Raw genomic sequence first — 21729 nt, 5'->3', positions numbered from 1 at the left:
ACCCTACCCCCAAATTCCACCCCCCCACTGCACCTAAACTTATACCTCACCTTACTCACCTGACTTTCTTCCTACTCCAATCATCAGCCAGAGCTAATTCATAGCTCCTCCTACTCTAACATCACACCCCATACCTCAACTCACTCATCCCTACCTCCACCCCATTATCAAATAACACTAAAAGCTTCCAAAAAAACATAATACAAGTCCTACTACCCTTACTACAACTAGCCCTGATATCCCTTTCCTACACTACAGCCATGCAAACTAACCTACCCTCAGACACCACCTCATTCCATAGTACACATATACCGAAAGACAGATCACCTCCAATATATGCTTTACAGTCTGTCCAACATTATTTTCCACAAATATTATGCCACACACACCCAACACCCATCTACATACTACTATCAATAGGAAAGCAGTATACATATCACTGTCAAACCTAACCTATGTTATCAAACACTTATTTAAACTCAGTAAAAGACTCCTCATAGCTGGTGACATACACCCAAACCCAGGACCCTCCTTTACTAACCTTCCAAATAGAGCTCCATCTGATCTCCTAATAATGAATATCAACATAAGAAGTATTTCAAATAAAGAAGTAGACCTACATGCTTTTATTTCTCACTACTCCCTTAACATCATAACCATTACTGAAATATGGCTTAAACCACATATCACTAGTGATGAGATTTTACCACCAGGTTACAACATCCTAAGGCTAGATAGAACAAATAGGAAGGGTGGTGGAGTTGCAATTCTATGTAAAAATGAAATAAACCTGCAACCATTTCATACCCCTCTACCATCATTTCAAAATGCTGAAACCATAGGCGCTATTCTATCAATAAACAATGAGAAAAAAATTAACATCTTTTGTTGCTACATTCCTCCTGGGAATAACTCCCCAGCCATAGAAGAAATCCTTCATTGGTTGAATCAAAATTGCCCTCAGGAAACAATTTTACTAGGCAACCTCAATACCAACTGGCAAACTTTCAGCTCCAAAAACCCTACCAAGAGTATTAACCTCTACAACTTCAAACAGCTAATTCAAGACGCCACCAGAATAGATAAAAAAAACCCATAAACAAACCATTATTGACTGGACACTAGTAAATACCCCCAAACATCACTATCAGGTAGGGCCCGTCCGTACCTGACATACCATCTCCCTACTTTCCTCCTCCGGAAATGAACCAAAATCCTCAAACCCATAACCTATAAAAACATCAGGGATGATCGTAACTTAACCCCAGACATACTAAACAACATTCTCCACCAATGTAACTGGCTCCCTATAAAAACCCTACACCTAGATCAGGCATTAGAATACTTTAATAATACATTTATCTCAGTTCTAAATTCCATAGCACCTTTAAGAAAGCGAAAAATCAAAGTAAGCTATGCACCATGGTTAAGTCGGGACACAAGAGCCCTCCTTAAAACCAGAGACAAGACCTGGAAGCAGTGGAAACAAGACAACTCTAAACAAACCAAATAAAAGTACAAACAACTTAGAAACCTAGCCAAAGTACAAACCAAATAGGACAAACAAAACTAATTCCTAGGCCTCCAAAACAAACACGCAAACAACCCCCAAAAGATTTGGCATTCTATCAACTCATTGCTAAAACCTGGAACAATTGCAACCCCCACCCCCACCTCCCCCATATACTAACAGCAAAGATATTGCCTCCCAGCTTAACTCTCACTTCAGAGACAAGACCTGGAAGCAGTGGAAACAAGACAACTCTAAACAAACCAAATAAAAGTACAAACAACTTAGAAACCTAGCCAAAGTACAAACCAAATAGGACAAACAAAACTAATTCCTAGGCCTCCAAAACAAACACGCAAACAACCCCCAAAAGATTTGGCATTCTATCAACTCATTGCTAAAACCTGGAACAATTGCAACCCCCACCCCCACCTCCCCCATATACTAACAGCAAAGATATTGCCTCCCAGCTTAACTCTCACTTCATAAACTCAATCCAAACTCTATCCAACCAGCTAACAAACACCAATACCTCATCTCACGCAACCACTAGAAACACTCCTGATAGTACTACCAACCAACCATCCTCCTCCCTCTCTCCAGTCCCTACATCAAAAATTAGAAACCTGCACCACAAACTAAAACCTACCACACTAGCTGCCAACAGTATACCCACTAACTTCCTAAGAATGGCAGCTGACTCTGTTGCTTATCTATTATCAATCCTAATAAACAGGTCCATTCAGGAAGCTTATGTATCACAACTATGGGAAATATCCTACATTATACCTCTTCACAAAGGAGGCAAATCTTACGATTTTTTCAACTACAGGCCAATAGCTATTCTTTCCCCATTACCTAAGCTCCTAGAGAAATGCAATTCCTAGATATTAACAAGCTTCTCTCTCATCCACCCAACATGGTTTCCGCCCTCACCATAGTACAACTTCTGCTCTTTTCTCTTTCACCAACCTGGTTAATCAACATAGAAACAACAACTACTATGTATCTGCTACCCTCTTAGACCTCTCAAAAGCTTTTGACATGGTCTCACACCCTAAATTACTGGACAGCCTTCATTCTCTATCCTTTACTTCCTCTACCATCTCCTGGTTCAATAGCTACCTATCAGACAACAATCTATACAATGGAATAATGAGCTATCCCTTCCTCTCCCCAACTCAAGGCTCTATACTTGGCCCACTACTTTTCACGATTTTTACAAACAATCTGTATACCTCCTCTAAGCACGCCTCACTAATTCAGTATGCAGATGATTCCACTCTCATCTGTGCAGCCCCATCTGTCAATACCCTCCAACAACTAGCCCAGGAATCTTTCTCTGCTATTGAAAATTGGATCACTGACATCCAACTTATACTTAATCCTAACAAAACCAAACTTCTGCTGTTCACACCTAATAAAACGAAATCATCCCCCTCCACTTTCTCTATATCTCATCAAGGAATGGCACTATCATCTCTCCATCCACTCACACAGAACTCCTAGGAGTTGGAATAGACAACAACCTAGCATTTGATCTTCACATAGCACAAACTATTCAAAAGGTTCAGAAGAAAATGGGAACCCTATACAGACACAAAAACTATCTCACAGAAAAAGCACGTATCACTCTAGCTCAAACACACAGCTATCGACACTTACTTATGCAGCACCTATCTTAACCCACACTACAAAAATCAGACCTGGATAAGTTAGAAGCATGCTACAACAAAAGAGCTAAATTTGCCAACAATTCCCCCCTTTAGAACTCATCACTGCCAAGTACTAAAAGAAATTCAATGGCTTGAATTTTGTAACTTACTATCTTACCAACAACTCACCTACATCTTTAACATCAGAAACCACTCAGACAAAACTCCAGCCCTCAGTCATCTAATAACCTCCCACTCTTCCAGCCGCCCTCTACGCTCTTCCAATAAACCCCTCCTCAGTGTTACTACTGCTAACAACACTGCAGGAAAAGCCCTTTATTCCCACATCATAGCCAAAAAATGGAACAATCTCCCCACCAATATAACCTCCACAACAGCAAATGTAAACTTCAAAAACTCACTCTAATCTCATCTCAGGACAACTTGGATTTGCCCATATATCACATGACAATCCCTATACCTTTCTTCTGTCAATCTACTCCAGTCTAAGCATCACATTATATTTATGCTTATTGAAATACTGACTCATCATATATCATATTGTTCGTTCTGCTCCCTTCTATACATGCTTACTAAATCTGTAAGCAGTTCTTACTACCTTTGTGAAACTATCTCAAACTGTAACTTTTGTCCTGCAAAACCTGGTAACTACTAGAAACCAAACTCTGAATATATCTGTGTAAACCCTTTCACTGAACCCTTGTAAATATTACTCAAAACTGTATCTTAGTCCTATACTGCAAGTTTAACTATAGTTAACAAAGTAAAGAATAACTCTACTTGTAAATACATTTTTCACTATTACCTGTTTTGTATGTATATCTCAAATTGTATGAATGTATGCATATCGCTAATTGTATAAATGTCTTCTTAATTGTGGAGCTTTTCTCCCCGGGTCTCCACTGAAAATGAACCTGATCCAGCTGGATTTTCCCAGTTAACAAATGTAAAATAAATAATAAAATAAGTAAATATAAGTAACCCTGCCTGGCTGTCAGAGTCTCTTGCCTCCTGTAGTAGGCTACAGAATTCAGATCTCATTGTGTTTATGGGTTCATAGGTAAGTACTAGGCTTGCAAGCCATTTTACCCTAGCCGGTTTCCCTTTTTGTACTTGAAATAACCTAGCCCATTTGGTTATAGATTGGCCTTACCAAATACCATGATGGATAGTTGTATTTTACCCCTAATGAGAATAACTGGGATCATAGCATAGATAATTTGAGTGGACCCATGCATGCCCCCTGTCCTTTAGTAGTACAGGGGGCAGTTCTGGGATAAATTTTCTGTTTCCCATCCATTGCTCTAAGTTGTGGTTGAAAATGAAGATGGATGAACTTTGTTTCATGTGAATGGGAAGTCTGTTTCATAGCGGCGGTATCCTCTGCAAAACATACTTGTCCCTCCAAACCATTATGTTGATGTTGCGAAGAGGTTTAGATTCCTAGACCAAGTATTTCTAATGCCATTTGACTTGTTGATGTGCAGCAAATCCATCAGTAATGAGTCAGAGATGCCTTGTTTGCCTGACACAGATCTTCTGTTATAGCAGTCTGTAGGTACCAAGTATAGTGACAGCGCTTTGAGCCAGTCCACGTAGGACTTGTTGTTTAGTCCTCGTATCCTTTTAGTAAGGTGTCTCTGCTGGGATACCGGTTGTTGGACATATGCCAAAGGGGGTATTGTATTCAATGACTGGCCTAATGAGGACTGAGTGAAGGGGAACAATGACATCCATAGATCTAGACACAATACATTTGTTCATAAACTGTGCAATATAAAAGGACCTTCTTACAACAATAGGCACATCTTGGTCAAAAGTTAGGTCACTGCCACATAAGTTCCCAAATCCCGAACAAGCGAGTCAGCTCTTAGCGGTATATTGTCAATGTGGTAGTTCCTACAGGTAGATGACTTCTTGTCATTTAGTTTCAGAAACGATTTTGACACCAGTTATTTATTTGAGATAAACCTTCATGCAAGATGGTGAAGTCATTTGGGAATTCAATGACTGAAAGAATGCTGAGAGAGAAAAATGTCACATCACCAAAGTGTGATTGGTGAAAGCGAATATGACAACACAGGAGTTGCAGCTTACAGACCCACACTTGTGTGCCATAACCTCCATCCCAGGAAGCAGGGAGGTGTGCTTACCCTGTACTTAAGTAAACAGACCTAATGACTCCCGTACACATTGGAACACACCAGATAACATGCGGAGATGGTTCAGCATAACACCATCACATAGCACATAACTGCAGGACCCAACAATATCTGTAAATTACATTAAAATACATGCCTGCACCACCTCTTCCTGGCATATAAGCATCACACGCACACTAGTCAACCTGTATTTTCCATGCTAAATAACAGGAAGACTTTCTGCTAACAGTAAATGCATTGGTGCAGGGCAGCGACATTACTTCTGATTATCACTTTCTCCACACATATTAGCTTTTCACATTATCCCACTATATATATCAAGTATATTTATTAGTAATTGTATTATATATAATAGTTATATTATATGATGTATATTAGGTATATCGTCATAGCTTCAAAAAACTCCTAAAGGAATACCTTACTCAACAATGGTTATGCTCCTGTAATACTTCTGGCTAGTTTCTCATGCCTTCTATCAAATGTTTTCTATTCTGCTATCTTCTTGTCTTACTTCTACCAAATGAAAATACCACAATGGTTTTTAGTTGTATATCTAATGAGTTTCATATTACTGTCTGTAGTAAGGCTTAGGAAATGTAAAGTTTTCTGTTTGACATTCCCCTTTTTGTAAATTGTGATTATTGGCAACTGTCAAACTTTTGTATATTGTTTGTAAAGCCTTTAAAAATATTTGTAATATTTTGTACTGTTTTTATGGAGCTTTTCTCCCTGGGTCTGTGTTGAAAATGGGCTACTTGCCCAGCTGGACCCTACCCGGTTAACAAATGTAAAATAAATTATTATTTTTATATTATATTTATTTATTATACATTTTTATATTATATTATATTATCATTATTATATTATTAATAATTATATATGACAAAAAGACCCACATGTAGCAGGAGTACTCTTGTACTGGACACTGACTACACCCCCCCCCCCAAAAAAAAAGAGCAAAGTGACATTCCACACAGGAAGATCATCAGGGCATGGTATCGTAGGCCATTATAGTGATGCCATTACTGCTGTCCCATCCTGGTAATGTCTATGGCTCTGGTAAGAACCTCAGCCAAGTCTTTCCAGGCATCAACTTTTCTAAAGAGACCACTGTAGGACCCCAGTAGTCATTCATTAAATTGGATGTGAAAGTAATAAAGCATACTCCTGCTCTCCTTCAGACAAGGTGCTCTTTAATAAGCCCTAGCAGAAGCAGCTGATTGCCATGTGAATATTCTCAGTCAATGGTTGCATTTTTATGAGGAGCAAAATAGTAACATGTGACTCACTCATACATCTTGGTTTCTGAATTGCTGGTAGCACTGATCATTACAGATTAGCAACACTATGCATGTATGTGATCAGGTCTCCTGCACAAGCCCATATGCATGGTACATCAGATGCATGCCTGAGTACCCAGCTGTGCTGTTTGGTGCCTATACATGTCAGCAAGATAAAGCGATTTATTGACATTTATGTTTTTTGGCTTCATGCCCACATGGAGTAGAAAGAGGTATAAAGTAATGACATTGCAGAAAACACTACCATTTTGTATACACTCACACAAACCTTGAAGTGATTCTGCAGCTATGAGCAGCAGCATTTGGAACCATGGTCAGCTCATTGGTTAAGAGAGATACGCAGTAATCTGCAGTTGTCTGGTAAGGTGCATTTGTCTAACTTCCTAAGAAGGTGCATCCTTGCATAATCCACTAATATTTTCCATGCTAAATTTCAGAAGGACTTTCTGATAGCAATAATGCATTGATGCATGTGTTAGGTGTACATAAATGGTACTGGCAAAAAGGTAGTCCATGATATCAGTACAACCTGCTGCTGTGTATGCTTGCTTTCCCTTATGGAGATGGTATTCTCCATGTATAGTAATAAGAGGTGTGGTATTAGATATATTATTACTATGCATGCACGAATTTATCCCTTCCACAGTAGTATTGTTTAATATGTCCCCTGTGTTTCCTTGGCTGGCTCCTTAAAGTTGGTCTCTGTGAGTATTGCCTTCCTGTATGTGTACATACATACATACATGTAGTTCCTAACAGAACTATCAAAGAGGCTGGGTCCTGCAGGGAGGGCATTAAATGTGTGTAAGGCAGTTATATCAGCTGTATGTGTTCCCATATCTGTCCTTTTGATTATAATGTGGTAAACCTGGGAAGTCTGTGTCTACAGCTGTCATCTCCCAAGCCCAACTAGTATACAGTCAGTAGCTGTTGGTGTTTTGTTCCCAGGATTTAGAATTTCCAGAGAACAAGATGGTTGTCAGGCACTAGACAAATTCATCCCTGCTAAGGTTGATGTCCTGCAGGAAATACTCGGGCCCCATGAGTGCTTCCTTTTGGGGAAGGGAGTGCCGATCTGCCTTTATGGGTCCAGGTGTGAGAGACACTGGTCCATGGCATCAGTGATATGGATGAATAGAATCACACACTGCTGCAGTGTCACAGGCATGTCACTAACATGATATGCCTTACCAAGGTAAGCCGTGTTCCATAACAGTGCAGAAGTTGGTAATAGCGAGGACCAACAAGGTACTGCATGGGGATAGCAGTACTGGGATCATCCAGGCCAAGTGGACACTGGCACAGGATGGACCTTCTCCTCAAGGCATCTCAGTGGATGGTGCACCCGGTTAGCAACATGAGCAGCAGATATCTTTACAGCATTACTGTACATACAGAATCGGCGGTCTCTGGTGGCTTAGAGGGATATAGCACTGATTTAAACCCAGGTGACCCAAGTATGATTAGTGGCTAAGATGCTTGATGTAGCTGGCAAGGATAGTGGGTATGCTCATCCTGGGGAAATGAGGAATCAGCCATGTGCCATGGCAGTCTTTTGGAGGAAGGGGCTGGGCACATGACCTTGGTCAGGAGTGTGGTCAACCAAGCTGCAGATGGACAGTAATCTTCATTCAGAAAGTGCAAGGGATCATGCACTTGTATGAGGGGAAGGCTTAGTAGCCGTTCTGGTGATGTGGGTATCGCATCCCTCTGCCCGAGAGGGGATAAGCTAATATAAAATGTTCTTCCCAAAATGCCTGCAGAGGTACAAGCAACCCTACTGGTTGTTTGAATGACCACTATATAGACATTTCTTGCCCTAGTAGATGTGGATAGATCTCCACTACTAGGGAACAAATGGTGTCAAATCCAGTGGAGGAGGGGCTTCATAATCAGCTAGCATGGGGGTAAGAAGTACCCAGGAAAAAAATGCACATTAAGATTGCAGGCTGACAATAACATTGAATGCTTATGCTTTGTCATAGGACTGCCAGATATTTATCCATATCAGGATGGCAGCAAAAAAAAAAAAAAAATTGGAATGCACATTTCTTCTTGCATGGACACCCTAGAATGTTAGCACAAGCAGATATGTTCACGCTAGTGTTTATGTTGTGTATTTCTAAGACAAACATCTGCTTCAGTGACAGCTGTAGTGTAGAGGCTGGGGCAGGTCAGCAGGATGATGTTGGCATCTTTGTAGTGGCTGATAATGATGACAAGACAAAAAAAAAATACCCGAGCCACATTCAGATAACACATGGCACTGTCTTCTCTGTCTTGGATGGACATCCACCTGCAGTTCAGGGTGAAGGACTGTCCTCACCAACAGAAGAACTGTCAGAAAAATATGTATTAATGTGTGTATTAGTAATATACTTAGTGCATTTAGAGCTTGAAAAGGGTTAACACATTTATTCTATTTCATACTGCATAAATCTGTACAAACTGCAGATGCTTTCTGACCTTGTATTGTTAGCTAAAATCTTGCTTGTGTCTTGGAAATTTACTGAGAAGCAGATGATTCCTGCTTATGTTAGGAAAATAATGAATAGAACAATACTATTTGTATGAAGCTTAGACAAGGAGTTCCATTTGTGCTCTGAGAAAATACACAGCTGTAGAAGCCGTAGATAATTAGGACAAAGCCTGTTTGAAAATATGAACTGCAATCAGCATTTGCTTGTATCTGAATTAGAAAACAACCTTGAAATGTAACACTGTACAATGGAAGCTTGTAAACGAATTAGTGCCCACCAAGGCCAGGTTGTTTTTCTCAAAAGTTTCTCACAAATGTAGTCATGTCAGCAGAAAATCCGAGTAACATCTGCTGTAGAACAATATTGAAAGTTGTGTTTGATTACGTCAGCCATAGAAGGCCACGTCTTGTAAAATAGTATAAGAATAAGCATACTTCCTGTTAGTAGTTAGACAAATCCTTGTATTTGCATGTTTTTGTCTCCTTGCGGCAAGTAAATAAGTATGCCTTAACTGAACCTTATGTGTATTGGTCTTTGAAGTTTTTTCCTTTGACAGATTGGTCCTTCGGACCGGAAATCCTCACTTCGCCTCAGATCAGACAGGCCAGGTGGCTTGAAACCATACGGGGAAGAAACCACATCGGTTCTTCTTAGTTGAAAAGCCCTCTGACTGAATTGTCGTACAAAAGAGGCCAGCCACTTTCTGATCTGCGACTGAAGGACGGGTTTACTCGAACCAGGTGATCAATCACAAAGGCTCAGGTAAGGTGAATCTACCTTTTTTCTGTTTTAGATCAGGGACTAGATTTGTATTTATTTTGTTAAGACTTTATACAAGTCAGGGACAAAAAGATTACTGTCTTGTCATAGATCAGGGAAACAGAGGAGGTAGGCAGTCATTCTGAAGAGACTATAACAAAATCTGTGGTACCATGTTAAAAGTAAGGGGTTACGTAACGATTAAAAGGGTAGAACAAAATGGGTAATAATTGTACAAAAAGATCCCAAAGTCCGCCGTTAACCGAAGACGCGAAATACATGCAGTCACAGCGTGCTGATAATATTAACTACTACTCAAAATGGGTTAATAAGTATGAATGTGATGGTAAATTAGAAAAATCCTCACGTGTCAAACAGCTTAAAACTGATTTTAAAGGTCGGGTAAAAAAGCAACGTCAATTAAGAATTCCTCAGGCATACAGGTGGATTGAGGAAGTAAACCGAAGGGAACAAAAGAGTAATAATTCAAAAGCAATGTTTTTAGATAGGGAGGACAATAACTTAGTAATAGCATCAGCCCCTCCGCCTCCCTTACCAGAATGTGAGGCAAATGAACAAGTTGGTCCACCCCTGCGATATCCTGCTGTCACTGTAAGTAGAGACACTACAAAAGCGAAACCGTTTATTAGAGATCCCGTTGAGACCAGGTCTCGAACACGGGCAGGAAACTCAAAAGGGGACATTGAGTTATATCAAATGGGTAGAAATTCACGATTTATGAGTGAAGAAGAACTATGTCCACTTATAGAAGTGCCTAATCCTCAGGCAGGGCAAGAAGGTCAGAACCCGACTATTCTAGTATATAGATCCTGGACTCCGAAAGACATCCGGAAAGCCACTGAGGGAATTCCCCATCCAGAAGTTAATTTTAGAAAGTTCTTAGAAGATTTGCAAGGAATGAGGCTAAGTTATAATTTAAACGGAGAAGAGGTAGAAAAAGTAGTCAGACAAATTGTGGGACCAGACTGGCACATGATTAGTGGCAACTGGAATCCCCGTGATGCTGCGCTCAGGCCCCTCCCACATAGCAGCGCAGAATTAGACAACAGAGTGTAAGGTCTTACAGACCGAATCTCTGAGAAATGGAAGCCTAGGGCAGACTGGACTTGCATTAATCAATGCATCCAACAAGAAGGTGAAACTATTGACAGATATTATGCCAGCCTATTAGAATGTTTTAATTACCATTGTGGAATGCAGGTTCCTGAAGATCAGACACATGATTCCCCATATGAGCAGCAGTTAAAGAATGCATTTTTGAAAGGCACTATTGCACCCATAAGCAGCTTTATTACAAAGCACAAGGTAGATCATCGTACAAGCAGGTTACAGTCATTACTTCAATAAGCTAGGCATGCCGAAAGGCATTTTAATAGCAAAAAGAAAAAGAAAGCCCAGGTATTTTCTGTAGAAGATGGAGCAGAAGTTTATGTAGTACAGTCTGGGAAAAAGGGCAAGAGAAATGCCCAGGGAAACAAACAGTCTGATCAGCGATCAGAAGACTTTGAAGGGTAAAAGAAAAGGGGCAAATGTTTTAAATGCGGTACAAAGGGACACTTGGCAAGGGATTGCAAGAAAAACAAGAAAGCAACCACGGAAGATAAGGAGGGTGAGGACTGGACTATATGATAGTCAGGAATCACTAGAAGGGGGATAGCAGAGAAAGGGACAAATGAGAATGTGACAGAGGGAGTAGAGAATGTGACAGAAGAAATAGAGGAAGTGCAGGAAGTCACGGATAGTGAAGAAAATGAAATATTAGATTTAGCTTTATTGAGCTTGGAGCTCTATTTAGCAGACACAAAACCAGAAGTTACACTCCTGGTAGAAGGGAGGGAAGTCAGATTCTTGTGTGACTCAGGGGCATCACGGACCCTGATACATCCCTCCAAACTGCCAGAGAACTTAGTCACCTCATTACATATTAGTGAAAGCAGCTAATGGACAGCTGTATCGGGAGCCCCTCTCCCATAATATTGTGATAACTGATCCTGTTTCAGGATTGACCCAGAAAAGCAAAATTGTTGTTTCTGCAAAATGCCCAGTAAACCTCTTGGGCAGAGACCTTATGCAGCTATTTGGTATAGCAGTAGTTCCGACTATGCAGGGTATGGAAGCACAGCGACAAATTGATACCTTTGCAGTGCAGACGGAGGGTAAAATGTTTTACTGGTACAGCCAGGACTTGGTTATGATTGGTCCAGGGGCAGTGACTGATGAGTTGATGAATGTAGCCATCAGCAAGTTCCCCTCCCTTGACATTGATAAACAGCATTTGTTGCACTGTACTCTGTATTATTGAAACACACCAGGACCTGATAAGGAATATGAGCAAGAATTGTTTAGAAATTGTGCAAACAGATTGATATTACGTAATATGTACTGGGACACAGAAGGGAACAGTGTAGCCAGCTGTTCATTGCCCCAGGAGTTCTTTGCACTCTATAAATCTAATTGATTACCACACGTTAGCTTAACTAAGGACAAGAGTGTAAAATGGGTAGACTTAGGAGAAAAAGTCACAAGATGGGAAAAACAGACAGAGTTAGAAATGTCAGAACAGGGAATACAAATGCAGAAGTTGAATTGGATAACTCAGACCCATCCAGCTGTACACTTGCAGTCTAGCAAGGACAGCTGATTAGCACTCCTATTGAAGGAGGAAGAGAATGCCTTACAGAATATACCAGAAACTCTCTGGTCAACAGGAAAATCAGATGTAGGACTTATTCGTACAGCAGGACCAGTTACTATAACGCCAAAGTTAGCATTTAGACCACAAAAAAGACAGTATCCCTTAAGAAAAGATGCAGAGGTAGGAATCAAACCTATTATAGCAGCTTTACTTAAGGAAGGGGTGCTGGTGGAATCTCCTGATTCACCATGTAACACACCCTTATTTCCTGTTAAAGAGGATGGAGAGTGGCGTATGGTCCAAGATTTACAAGCTGTAAATGACGCAGTAATACCAAGGGCACCTACGGTGCCAGACCCACACACCCTGTTGAATGATTTAAAACCTCAACAGAAATATTTTTCTGTGGTAGATATCAGCAGTGCATTCTTCTCGATACCGATACACCCTGACAGCCAATATTGGTTTGCATTCACATTTCAGGGGAAAAGGTATACATATACGTGACTACCACAGGGATATTGTGAAAGTCCAACAATATTCTCACAAGAAATGGAAAGCAACTTGGTGGGATTTACCCCACCAAGAGGTAGCCAGATTTTGCTTTATGTTGATGATATCCTGCTGGCGGCCCCCACCCAGCAAGATTGTAAAGAAGATACCATAGCGCTATTACAATTTTTAGCCACTGAAGGACATAAAGGAAACAAAAATAAACTGCAGCTTTGGAAAAAAACAAGTTAAATACCTAGGATATGTAATATCCAAGGAAGGTAGGACATTAGATGAGGACAGAAAAGTAGAGATTTTGCAAGCACCAAAACCCACTACCAAGAAGGAAATGATGTCCTTCCTGGGTACAACTAATTTTTGTCGGAGTTGGATTCCAAACTATGCCTTGGAATCTGCACCGTTGACTAACCTGATTTATAAAAAGCCTATGACAGCACAGGATTTGTTACAGTGGACACCAGAAGCAGAATCTGCTTTCTGCAAACTGAAACAGTTAATAGCGTCCTCATTAGTTTTGGGATTACCAAACTATCATAAACGTTTTTTCCAAACTGTAGATTGTAAGCAAGGTTATATGACATCAGTGTTAACACAGCAGCATGGGGAAAAGCAACGCCCTATTGCTTATTATCCATCACAACTGGACCCAGTGGCACGGTCTTTACCCCACTGTGTACAAGCAGTAGTTGCAGCTGCAATGGCAGTACAGGCTTCGGCCTCAGTAGTTTTGTTCCACCCTCTCACATTGAGAGTGCCTCATGCAGTCACGATTATTTTACTGCAAGAGAAGGTAGCATATCTTTCCCCTGCTAGGCATCTTTCCTGTATGACTATATTGTTGAGCCAACCTCATATGACAATTGAACGATGTATGACTTTGAACCCTTCTACCTTGCTCCCAACCCCTGCAGATGGCACACAACACAGCTGCCTGCAGGTGATTGAGCAAAAGACACTGCCTAGAAAAGACCTTATGGATGTTCCATTGGATGATGCCGAGGTGACATACTACGTGGATGGCTCATGCAAAAGGGGTCCTGCAGGACAGAACCTAGTAGGATATGCAGTAGTTTTTGATATTGAGATTATAGAAGCGAAATCTTTACCACACAATTTATCTGCACAGACAGCAGAATTGATTGCCTTGACATGGGCATGTACCTTAGCAAAGGGTAAATGTGTGAACATTTTTACTGACAGCCAGTATGCTTTTTCTACTGTACATGTTTTTGCGCAACAGTGGAAAAATCGAGGAATGATAACATCTACTGGCAAACCAATCAATCATGCACAGTTTATTTTAGATCTTTTAGAATCTATTCATTTACCTCAGAAAGTAGCTATTTGTAAATGCACAGCTCATACCAAGCAACAGGACAGGATTTCAAAAGGTAATGCGAGAGCTGATACAGCTGCAAAGCAGGCAGCTTCAGAAGTATTTCTTTTGAATGAGGAATTACAACCCTCTGAGATTTTAGACTTAGAAATGTTAAAGATAATGTAGACACTTACTACGCAAGTTGAAAAACAAAGATGGGTAACACGAGGAGCAATTCTCAAAAAGGGGCTGTACATCTCTAAAGAAGGGAAACCGATATTGCCGTCTAATTTGTTTAGATATGCAGCTTTGTTGAGCCATGGGCAGTGCCATGTCTCAACAGGGGGGATGGTACAGCTGGTGAACCAAGTGTTCACGACATATAGATTCTTAAATTACTCTAAAAAATTCTGTTCGATGTGCCATGTTTGTAGTAAACATCATACACAAGGGGCGTTAAAGCCCAAGCAAGGTAGTTTCCCTACACCACCATATCCGTTTCATATTATCTGTATGGATTTCATAGAGTTGAATAAATGTGAAAATAAGAAGTATTGTCTTGTCATTGTAGATATGTTTTCCAGATGGGTGGAAGCCTTTTCGACTAAAAATCCAGACGCGGCAACTGTGGCCAAAGTTCTTGTTAAATAAATCATCCCTAGATTCGGCGGCATTCCGGAAAGGATCTACAGTGACAACGGCACACACTTCGTAAACCAGACCATACAACAGTTAAGTAGACATTTTGGTATTTCTTTAAAAAATCGTTGTGCGTATCACTCACAATCTGCAGGGCTAGTAGAGAGGCATAATGGGATTTTAAAGAATAAGCTAAGGAAGTTAATAGTAGAAACGCAGAGAAATTGGGTGTACTGTCTGCCCCTGGTACTGTTGAGCATGAGAACTGTTCTGAATGCAAAAGGATTGACTCCTTTTGAAAAATTATTTGGAAGGGCTTATTATATACCTCAGTGGAAATCTCTCATTCCCGCAGACCAGGAAGCTGACAGTACACTAGCTGAGTACATGTGAAACTTGTTAAATTCTAAACATTTGTTGCAGTCAAATTCTGTTTCAGATAAAGAACAAACCAGACCGTAGTGGCAGTGTCCCCTGGAACTTGGATCTGGGTGAAGACAGTAAAGAGAAAGAATTGGGCATCACCAAAGTGGGAAGGTCCATATCAAGTGCTTCTGTCGACACCCACTGCAGTCAAGATAGCGGAGCGCGCCTCCTGGATCCACCTGACGCACTGTAAATTAATCAAAAACTTTGAACTGGACAAAACTCTTGTCACATGCCAAGAGTAAAAATGATAGAGTCCAGAAGAAACAGGAATGCAGAACAACCCTTTCCTCAGAAGTATTGCATAATCATCCTGTTAACTGTACTAGTGACAATAATCTTTTTGTTATGGCTAAACGTGAAGCGTTACTCATAGACTGGCATTCAAACTTTAACACTAACCAGGCAATTAAATATGTGTATGCTGAGACTTTCAATGTTTCGAATTGCTGGATTTGCACATCTTTGCCGACAGCATACGGGGGGTTATTAATGACTACATTCCCCCTAGGGGTCAATGAGACCTGGGAGAACTTGATTTATGATACCTCAACCATTACATCACAAGATAAAATAGCATTGCACTTGTCTGTTCCACAAAAGGGAACTGAGTGTTTTTATAAAAATGATACTGTTCAGGTGGGTTGGAGCAATTGCAATATGACTGTTCCTTATAAATGTTCCACTAAAGGTAACAATGTAGATCTTTATTGTAATATAAACTATGATTCATTTCTTGGATTGATGCACAAAACACTTGATGAAGTAAAACATAATTCTGTTCTTTATAAACAACTGTCTATAATAGATAGAAAAATGTTTCATGCAGGGCGAGTGTATATTCATAGCAAGGTTACTACTAAAGTAGAGGATTGTTATTTTGTGTGTGGCAGAAAGGCATACAAATGGTTACCTGAGAATTGGTCCGGCAGTTGTTTTTTGGGTTACCTGGTTCCGGCCATACGACACACTGCAGTTTTGCCTCGAGGAAAAATTCAAAATGTCCGAGAGGTCGTCAAGAAACCTGTAAATCCAGTGGGACAAATCGATGCGGGTTGGAAAGACCATCATTCCATAGGCAAAAGACTGACACATATGGACTTGAGTGATAGCGTTATATCGTGGGCAGGCATATTACTGGCATATGGAGCAGTGAAATTGATCTGGGAGCTGAGAAAACTGTCAAAACTTCTCGAAGTAATGAGTAATGCAACTTTTTCCACTCTCGAATTAGTGACTGATGAACTGAATGCTATGAGAACTGTAGTGCTTCAAAACCACATGGCTTTCGACTTCACCCTAGCGGTGAGAGGTGGTACTTGCGCTTTAATCCAAGAAGAATGCTGTTTGTATATTCCTGACCATAAACACGAGATAGACAATCATCTTTAAGTAATTCAGCAAGTGTCGGCCATGACCAAACCAGGCCCAAACCCACTGACGGACTTTTTCCAGAAATGGTTTGGGGGGTGGGGTACCATCCTAATGAACATCCTGATTGCCATTTGTGTAGGAATGCTCCTACTGGGAGTATGTGTTTGTTGTGGCATCCCCTGCATGAAAAGACTGATTAAAGATTTTATAGACATGTCAGTTTCTGAAACCTTATATCAAAGTACTGAGTTTGAAGAACTGTTAAAAGATTGAAAATGCTTTCATGAGTTTAAACTGAATGACTCTCTTCACTGCAAATCCTGTGGAAGAGGTTAGGAGAAGAAAACAAACTGTTTATGCTTATTTTGAAAGTAGAATAAAAGTATTAAAAGGGGGGAAATGTCAGAAAAATATTTATTAATGTGTGTATTAGTAATATGCTTAGTGCATTTAAAGCTTGAAAAGGGTTAACACATTTATTCTATTTCATAATGCATGAATCTGTACAAACTGCAGATGCTTTCTGACCTTGTATTGTTAGCTAAAGTCTTGCTTGTGCCTTGGAAATTTACTGAGAAGCAGATGATTCCTGCTTATGTTAGGAAAATAATGAATAGAACAATACTACTTGCATGAAGCTTAGACAAGGAGTTCCGTTTGTGCTGTGAGAAAATACACAGATGTAGAAGCCATAGATAATCAGGACAAAGCCTGTTTGAAAATATGAACTGCAATCAGTATTTGCTTGTATCTGAATTAGAAGAGTACCTTGAAATGTAACACTGTACAATGGAAGCTTGTAATCGAATTAGTGCCCACCAAGGCCAGGTTGTTTTTCTCAAAAGTTTCTCACAAATCTAGTCATGTCAGCAGAAAATCTGAGTAACATCTGCTGTAGAACAATATTGAAAGTTGTGTTTGATTACATCAGCCATAGAAGGCCATGTCTTGTAAAATAGTATAAGAATAAGCATACTTCCTGTTAGTAGTTAGACAAATCCTTGTATTTGCATGTTTTTGTCTCCTTGTGGCAAGTAAATAAATATGCCTTAACTGAACCTTACATGTATTGGTCTTTGAAGTTTTTTTCCTTTGAAAAGAACCTAAGGAAGTACAGTCTGAATCCTCACCATCACAAGTTGTGTAGGGCTCACCCGTGGCATTTTGCACCAGTAATACTCGCTGTACACCTGCAGCAGAGGATGAGAGCACTATGTTTGATGTGGGTGTTCCCACCATAGTGCAGCCTGAAAGGAGTTTTGGATATCACTATACTCTTGAAATATGGATTGCATTCAGAATCAGTTAGCAAATGTGTTATTTTGTCTCAGAGGTACAGTCTGCTCTGACCCAGCCCAACTTGGAGCTGAATGCTGTACTGAGTGGCATTCATAAGGATGCTGCCCTGTTGTCAGCAACTTCTTGAGGACATGGAGCCTGAGGACAATGTCATGACTGGTCTGGATATGTCTGTAGTGGCACACACTGTTTCCATTTCCACCTCCTTGTAGAAGATTACTGATGCCATCATCACACTGCCTAGACTGTTAATTTTGGCCATGATTGGGGGGTTGCATTTCTGGGATGATCATGTGAAGTTTGTCACCAGGTACACAGTCATCACAGTCATTAGGAAGTGTATGTCTCTCTGCCATTCTTCATCATGGGTGGTAAAGCATACCCTGCATCCAGTGGCATGACTCTTTACCAGCAGACTCCATGCAGGTTGCAGTCCTACAGTATTATACCATCTCTGCTGTGGGAAACCCTGAATCTTAGCTTGTCATCATGTAGTGGAATCCTTACCCCATCGTAAACCATCATGTAGTGGCACCCCAACCCCATTATAGGAGGATGTTGTTCCTGACTCATAGTCACTAGATACTAAATCATAGAACTAAATCACCACAAGACTCCCTCTCTCCATCTCTTGTGACATGCTTCACCCTCCATAGTGTATATGGACATCCACATGTCATTGTGGCTTTTGTTACCTGTGCACATGATGAAAACTGTGACCTACTCTACCCTCCATACTGCTTGAAGTATGTGGTGATGTCTGACGCATAGTGTGACCTGACAGTGTACTGACCAGTATAGTCTTTTCACTAATGCTGCATCCTATTTGCTGTGTGTGGCACTTCACTGCCACGGTTTGCATATCAGAGACCATACTTACAGACTAACTATTACTGCATTGCCTGTGCTGCTATCTATTTTGTCTGTCACTTCTGGAGTGGCATTGTGTAGCTGATGCTGTTCCTGTTCTGCCTCACTGTCATTACCTGATATTGTGTCTATGCATTCCATGTCAGTGTGTTATTTACATGTGTGCTCCTAATGTAACTGTGTCCAGGGGCTAGATTCCTGTTTCATTAAGATTATATTCCTTATTGTACTTCAGCTCTGCAGCTCTCTGTGAGTACTGTGCAGGTGCCATTAACAAAGGCTCTGGCTGACATCCACTGTCGTCTGCAATGCAGTGACAACAGTTGTGGGGGTTTAGTATACAAGTGCTAACTCTTTGTAGGCATTTATATTTCATATAGCCCCACTGCCTGCACTTCCTAACTGTATGGAACTATGAAATGAAATCTTATAGGAAGCAGTGGTATAGCTGTCAGATATGCCAATTGTAAGTCATGGGGACTGCTTGGGTGCTGTACAGGTATATTAGTTATAAGCCCATGTGTGTCACACACTACTTGGCAGTTCTTGGAATGGTGCCATTTACTGTTGTATAGTTATGTGACTGTGGACCAAATGGGACTGTTATTCCTATGTGTGCAGTCTGTGGTACTCCGGTACCACAGGATGTGAGCAGTGTCATAGAAGCTGTTCATAACTATGGCTTTCCATCTGGGTACATGGACACTAGCTGTGGTCATCCACATATAGGAGCATACCTTTGAGGAACTTTCAGTATTCTAGAAGCAGATGCCTATGATAAGCCTAACATGTCCCGTATTTGTCTCCATCAAGCACTCTAGCCACTAATCATATATAACCTTTGTTTCCACAATGATGGGAGGGACATATTCTTTAGGTTCTACATTCAAGTGATGCATGTCAACCAAGGTCTGTAAAATATCCCAATCTACACTGAAGCAATCAGTAGTCCCTTGGTCTGTGAGATTATGAAACATTACCCACTGATGTGATTCTTTTCTTTCCCACCTGATGCCTCTACACACATGGATGGGAAATGTGCTGATAGCAACTACATGCTGCTGCGTAACTGCTGCTGTTGGGGTCATGTGCTTTTTCACTGTCTGCAGCTCTGATTTTTTTTTACTTTTCTGTTTTGTACTGTAGAGCACGCTGGTACACAATTTCTACCAGTTATGACTATGATTTGCTGTGGTCTCATTTGGCTATGTGCTTTCATTTGCATGTCATTAAACAGTCATTTGCATATGTTCTTTGCTGTGCACTTCTGCTCACTGCACTGTTGCACAATTTGGGGCAATGAATTGCTGAAAGCCTATGTGTCCACTTCATCTGTGACTACATGATGCATAGTATGCATGCAGCTCGACTATGAATTCCTCCTCCCTTTATTCATTCAGTACTAACTGCCTAAAATGCCAAAGTTGCTGTATCATGTTAATAGGTTCATAGGTTCATAGGTTTATACTAGGCTATCTGCCCTAAGACATTTATAAGCCTAGCCCAAAGTTTTGTGGCTTACGCCACCCCTTATATGAAAAAATACTGTGCCCATTAGTTTGTTGTGCCTCTGTCCAGCAGTGACACAGAGATGATTCCCGAGGTAAACCTACGATCTCCCATCCACAGGTCAAGATTTCTCTTGAACAGAGCCAGCGAGGTGCTCTGCCTCACATGGACCGGGATTTTATTCCACAGCATAGGGAGTCTCTGAGTGATAAATCTATCCCTCCAGCACATCCTATTTATATCCATGCTAAGGTTTAAGTCGCTTGCTCTATTGGTTTTGGTGGATTTGGATTTTTTGAGGTGGAGCATGTCCATTAATTCCGGGTTGGACATGGCCTTGTATGTCAGGCACATGTCACCTCTGAGCAGGCGGTATGCGACTGAATAGAGCTGGAGTTTCTTCAATCTGGCAGCATATGACAGATTTTGGAGTCCCTTTATCCTTTTGGTGAGGAACTTTTGGAGTCTCTCCAATTGCTGCAGATGTCGGGTGAGATACATCCCGAATGGGGCATTGTACTCGATCATTGGTCTGATAAGTGAAGAGTACAGGGGAACAATGACCTCACTAGATCTGGATGTGAATCCCTTCATGATCAGGTGGGCAATGTAGAAGGTCTTTCTAACCACTTTAGCAACGTGAGTGTCAAAAGAAAGGCCACTGTCAACCTGGGTCCCCAGGTCCCTGATAACCTCTTCTGTGCTTAGTGGATTGCCACCTATATGTTAGCTTGGGGTTACCTTGTTTTTCCCGAAGGGTATGACTATACATTTTTTGGCATTTAACTTCAGGCCATGGCTCTGGCATCAGCTATCTGTTTTCGTGAGTCCCTTCTGAAGGATATCCGTGTCCGATGCACTTTCCACTATGGCGCCCAGTTTGCAGTCGTCTGCAAACTTTGTCAGCCAAAGTCCTCCCATGTTGGCCTGTACTTCTGAGAAGTAGATGCCGAACAATAGGGGGCCAAGGACCGAGCCCTGTGGGACACCACTTGTGACCGGCTTGGTGTCTGACATAGCGCCAGCAACTCTAACCCTGTGGGTTCTGTCCTTAAGCCAGTTTGCAACCCATCTTGTGACATATGGGTTTACATTTAAGCTGGTAAGTTTTTCTACAATACCCGAGTGGGGTATTGTGTCGAAAGCCTTTGCAAGGTCAAGGTAGGCTGTATGGACTGCCTTTCCCTCATCAATGGCCTTGGTGACTGTTTCGAAGAAGTTACAAAAGTTATTTGTT

General features: G+C 40.9%; 1 protein-coding gene across 1 annotated transcript in view; it reads left to right on the top strand.

Moving 5' to 3' along the window:
- ATG4B (autophagy related 4B cysteine peptidase) overlaps window positions 1–21729 on the top strand; it is a 1090283-nt gene that overhangs the window by 719871 nt on the left and 348683 nt on the right. The window lies entirely within an intron of this gene.

This window comes from Protopterus annectens, chromosome 4.part0 (genome assembly GCF_019279795.1).
Source record: "Protopterus annectens isolate FY-2018-M chromosome 4.part0, PAN1.0, whole genome shotgun sequence".
Classification (NCBI taxonomy): domain Eukaryota; kingdom Metazoa; phylum Chordata; order Ceratodontiformes; family Protopteridae; genus Protopterus; species Protopterus annectens.
Note: the sequence above shows the minus strand (reverse complement) of the source record. Positions and strands in the feature narration are given on the sequence as shown.